The following is a 6,304-nucleotide window of genomic DNA, read 5'->3' as shown; positions in this document are numbered from 1 at the left end:
ATGAATGGGAATGAGGGTAGGGCGAGGAAGAGAAGGACGAAGTAAATGGAGGAGGAGGAGGAGTAAGAAGAGGAGGAGGAGGAGGAGGAGGAGGTGGTGGTGGAGGAGGAGGAGTAAGAAGAGGAGGAGGAGGAAGAGATGTGGAGAGGAGATAAACAGGAGGAGGATGAAGATGAGAAAAGAAGAAAATGTTGAAGGAAAAGGAGGTAATAGAGGAAGAGAGAGAGGAGAGAGAGAGAGAGAGAGAGAGAGAGAGAGAGGTAGTCAGCCCTTGAGATTTAATTAAGATTTCGAGTGCAATTTCGTTCTAGAAGCCACATCCCCCCCCCCCCCTCTCTCTCTCTCTCTCTCTCTCTCTCTCTCTCTCTCTCTCAATCTTACCATGAGGAAATTGGTACCGTTATGGATTAAGTGTTAATGGAGAGACCTACACATTGACGTATACTTGCTTGGCCACTCGAGTTTTCTCAAACTTTTTTTTTTCTTTTTTTTGAGATCCTAATTTCGGCGGTGTTTATCACACACACACACATATATATATATATATATATATATATATATATATATATATATATATATATATATATATATATATATACGTATACATAAGTATATAAATATAAATAAATAAATATATATATATATATATATATATATATATATGTGTGTGTGTGTGTGTGTGTGTGTGTATGCGTGTGTGTGTGTGTGTGTATATATATACATAGACACACACACATATATATTTATATAGTACATATGTATACACATACACTATTAAAAAGTTCGTTCCCAAGGCTTCAGACGCTAATAAAGTTGTTTTTCAACAAAGGCGTTGTCCTGCACCTCATATTATGTATGGGATTACCGAGAAGATTGGAAACAACCGCAGCCAGATCCCAGAGCTTAATTGGATAAACAGAGAGAAAATTAAGTCAACCTTTGAAAAAAGGAAGATACCGTAATATGCACACATGATTCATAGTTTTTTTTATATCATATTAAATTTCATATTTACGAAAGATTTTGTTATCATTGCTATTGTTATCGTTGTTATGACACTTCCGGTTCAAAATCACATTGCTTTTCTGATTATTAACGAATTCCCATACGTGGAGAGACACAGAAGATAAGAGAAGATAAGAGGAGGTAAGGTGCTCACAAAGCGATAAAAAACCCAGAAAATAAATGTTTAATATATATATATATATATATATATATATATATATATATATATATATATATATATATATATATATATATATATATATATATATATATATATATATATATATATATATATATATACAGGGTGTCCATAAAGTCCCAGTACCATTACAAGTATTTATTGTTCAGAATGGTACTGGGACTTTATGGACAGGAAGATAAAAGGCTCATAAAACACGTTGCAACCACATATTTCGAGCACTTCCTTTTGGGCCCCTGATCACTGGTAGAATGTGGGGGCACAGAAGGAAGTGCTCGATATACATATATGATTGCAATGTTCAAATAGTGTTTTATGGGCCTGTTGTATTACAGTAAAAAACATTAATTATATATATATACTGGGTGTTTCGAAATTAGAGCCCCTCCCTTCCACAGAATAAATGGAAAGTTATGAAGTTTTCTCCTATAGCCAATCTCCAAGTACATTAGCTTAAGTTTCTATTAAGCTATTTTTCATTTTAAATTTCTTGTATTTTCAGACTGAGTGACGGAGTTAGACACAGCCATGGCTAATGACTCAAGATGGATTGACCGAATCCGGGCTATAACCTTCAGAGAGGCCAGGGATGCTGACTCATCCTTCATTTCACGTTCCTGGATAGCTAAATACATTAAAAGAGATGAATCCTTTGTTAAAATAAACTGGAACAAAATCCATATGACTGTCATGGCAAAAAGAGTGAGAATCTTGGAAGGCCTGAAGTCCTTTCTCAGGAGTTAAAAGCCATCATAGCAGAGGCAGTGGGTAGACCAAGAAAGTCTTTACGTAAATTGGCGCTTGAACTAGAAACAAAATGGGAAAAGAATAGAAGTTATAGTGCTGTCTATCGTGAGTTGAAAAAATCTGGTATCAAGCCATTTCATGTTATCATCAAGCCCAACATCACTCAGCAACAGAGAGAAGACAATGCATGGTTTTGTGGTTCATTTCTTAAAGATTGGGATGAAGCTGACTTTCTCCATGTTGCCACATCAGATGAATTCTTCTTTTACACAGTCAGGAAGCCAAATCATAAAAATGACATCATTTGGGCTGCAAAGTTGGATGATATCAGCGATGACATGCGCTATCGCCAAGTTGTGAAATTTCCAAATGGTTAATGTGGATCATCAAAGAAAAAGAACAGTCATGGAATGGCGAATACTTCAGAGAAACTGTGCTTACTGGTGGAGTATTTCCTTTCCTCAAAGATCCTGAAAATGTGTTATCAGTTGAAGAAGTCACATTTCTGCATGATAAGGCACCATGTTTCAAGGCTCTTCAGACACAGGAGCTACTTCGAAACAGTGTTATCGATTTCTTCTCGTCAAGTGAATTTCCAGGTAGCTCCCCTGACCTTAATGTGTGTGAAAACATTGGTAGTATCTTAAAGGATAGTGTTGAAGCGCGCACAGTGAACTAAGATGGTATACCAAGCCTCGACGACCTGCGAAGAGAGGTGACCGAAGTGCTCAGGGAAATGGAGTTTGAGTTTCAGTTTTTTTGTGATTTGCTGAAATCATACACCATCAAGAATGCAGGCTGTGGTACAGGCAGATGGAGGCCACACAAAATATTAAATATTCAGAGAGAACCTTAAATACCTGTTCTGAATTACTTTTGTTTTTTGTCCATATCAATTTTAGTTTATGCTGTAGAAGGTTGGGGGGGCCCCTCTAATTTCGAAACACCGTGTATATATATATATATATATATATATATATATATATATATATATATATATATATATATATATATATAATATATATATAAATAAATTACACATCTGAAAATTTTGCCGTCCGCAATCACATCAGAAACACCAACTCAGTTATAAACAGGGATGGATCATATATTGTTTATTCATATGTGTCGTTTCGTGGATCAGCTACTCGATGCTGCATTTATCAAGAATGCAAACAAGCGATTCCTGTCACCAGGGGTCATGGAAACATCCAAATGACCTCGACAATAATATTCCATCATCCTATTTTAAAGGAGATTCATGTCCTTTTAGTATCCTGTTTCAAAGGAGATTCATGTCCATTTAGCATCCTATTTTAAAGGAGATTCGTATACTTTAAGCATCCTATTTTAAAGGAGATTCGTATACTTTAAGCGTCCTATTTTAAAGGAGATTCGTATACTTTAAGCGTCCTATTTTAAAGGAGATTCATACCATATAAGCGTCCTATTTTAAAGGAGATTCATGACATTAAAGCATTCTATTTTAAAGGAGATTCACACCTTTTAAGCATCCTATTTTAAGGAGATTCATGTCTTTTTAGCTTCCTATTTTAAAGGAGATTCATATCCTTTTAGTATCCTGTTTTAAAGGAGATATATATATATATATATATATTATATATATATATATATATATATATATATATATATATGTGTGTGTGTGTGTGTGTGTGTGTATGTGTGTGTGTGTGTGTGTGTGTGTGTGTATGTAAACACACTTTCATAATACATAGAACACGAATAAAAGGTAAACAGAAAAGATAGTTTGCAAAAAAGTAAACAATTGTAAACAGACACAAAGAAAAGGAAACAAAACAGTCGTCATTTGATAGAATAGCATCAGTGTGGCATCTTTGCTTCTCTGACTTGCTGGGTTTCGTTTTTGCAAAGGATTGAATTTATTAAAATAATTAAACTAATTCCATAGGATTTAATAACACATGCTAAAGACCAATAATATGAATTGCATGAATCGAGAAGAAAACGCACATGCACATAAGAAAGAAAATCAGTTGAATAACAATCTACATTACTGAATGAATATAGTAAAGATTTATGAATAAATGAGTAATTCTATAATCCTTCTCTTCCCGGTTCGCGTAGGCTATTGAAAACGATTACAAGATATTTTCTTGGATCAGTGAGGCAGCGTATTCTGTCTAGATCAATAGTGACGTCACACGAATAAAATATATTAAAAAGGGAAATTTCTTACCGGGAAGTTAATCATCATTATCTTCGACACTTTTGCGCAGATTTTCCAGAAGACATGAAGCATGTTCAGAGAGAGAGAGAGAGAGAGAGAGAGAGAGAGAGAGATATTGGTATTTTAATACTTGAAAATAAAGAATTTTACAGATCTGTCGAGCATTCTCGCGATTGAGAGAGAGAGAGAGAGAGAGAGAGAGAGATTTTAATATTTGAAAATAAAGAATTTTACAGAAGATCTGCCGAGCATTGTCACGAGAGAGAGAGAGAGAGAGAGAGAGAGAGAGAGAGAGAGAGAGAGAGAGAGAGAGAGATTTTAGTGTTTGAAAACGGACAATATGGGGTGGGGACATTTATACGAGTTATAATACCTTAACAAAACTGAATGATGTACTTTGCAACACAAACACAGACTAAATATACTCCATATCAGTCATCCTTCGATGAATCCAGATGACAAACGACGTATACCGCCATTAATACCAACTAATGTTCTGCAAAAATGCTTCCCATTACGTCAAAATGTACGAGCATTGGCGATAATGCGTCCATCGATATTGTATTTGAAAAGATGCTTTATGGTAATGTATTGTCCGCTGGTCCTGGATTCGACTGGGAAAAAAAAAACAGAAATAAAATTCCAGGTTGAATTTATTGTATATAATATTATCCTGGCATTTATCTGTCCTAATATATTGGCGGTAACGTATGAGGTGAAAGGCTGCCATTGTAAAGTAACGTTCAATGTAACGCTAACGGCACTTACTGGTGATAAGTGTGATAAGTGTCACGGCATGTTGTAGCACACGAGTTTAATGGTGATTACCGTGATAAGTGTCGCCGGCCAGAGATATGGTCGTTTGACAGATCGGAGTGATAAAATCAGCGTTTGAACGCGCGCCGGCGGTCGCTTCTCTCTTGAATTATTGCGCGCGTTTTGTGTGTGTGTGGTGGGGGGGGGGGTGGGGGGGGGGGGGGGGGGGAGCTAGTTCATCAAGGGGTTTTAAGTCTTGCTGACCCGTAAATCTAAATCAAGCAATGAGATGTTTTATTTTCGTCTGTATAGGAGTTGATTTATGCTGTCGGCACCTCTCTCTCTTTCTCTCTCTCTCTTTCACCAACGTTTCGGGAATCCTTTCCCATCTTCAGGGGTATAAATAATATATATATATATATATGTATATATATATATATATATATATATATATATATATATATATATATAATGTTATCTAAGTAGATGAAACCTATTCACATGGAACAATATTATTATATTAATATATATGTTATATATAATATATATATATATATATATATATATATATATATATATATATAATGTGTATACACATATATACACATACTTACTATTTATAGCCCTGAAGATGGGAAAGGATTCCCGAAACGTTGGTGTAAATAAAAAGAAGAAATTGAAATTATTTCCAGTCTTCTTTCTGTCCTGGTCATTATTGAACGTGAGCTCACCAGGAGCAAAAATCTTACAAGTTATATGTAAATATATATATTCATATTTACATCTAATGCACTGTTTCCTTTTAAAGGAGGTGGCCCAAGATGGGTATAGCTTTGTGTGGTTTCTGCACAAGACTTGATGGACACGGCTGTTATAACCACGTCCCTTTTTCTAGCCTCTAACAGACTTGTGCTCATTAATAGCTGGTGGTGCCGTATCCAGCCCTACCTTGACAAGTTATTGATGATGTATATTAATATTAATTCTTTGTTTTCAGTAGCTGAAGTGTCACTACCTATAATGTTGAATTTAGAGATTAAAGTTATTACAAAGAGTACGAGGAAACTGGTATACGTTAGGTGAGGATATGGAGTAGAATATACAGGCTAATGTAAATAGATTCTAGAAATAATTAATGATGATTGTAGTAACTGGTGTCAGCCAATATTGAAGTGGGGAGTTACTGCTGGATTTCTGGGAGTAAATAGAACAGAGAAGAGGTAAATCACAGAACAGAAGTTAGTGAGGCAGCAAGAAACTGCAAAAGGTTTGGAAGAGAAAATAGAGCATCTATGCACGCCAAGTTTGCATATTACGGGAGGGTTGTTGAACCGTCCACACTGTATGTAAGTGAGGTTTGGTTGCTGAAGGCGAATCAATAACCAAAA

This window comes from Macrobrachium nipponense, chromosome 27, assembly GCF_015104395.2.
Source record: "Macrobrachium nipponense isolate FS-2020 chromosome 27, ASM1510439v2, whole genome shotgun sequence".
Taxonomy (NCBI): Eukaryota; Metazoa; Arthropoda; class Malacostraca; order Decapoda; family Palaemonidae; genus Macrobrachium; species Macrobrachium nipponense.
This window is presented reverse-complemented; position numbering follows the sequence as displayed.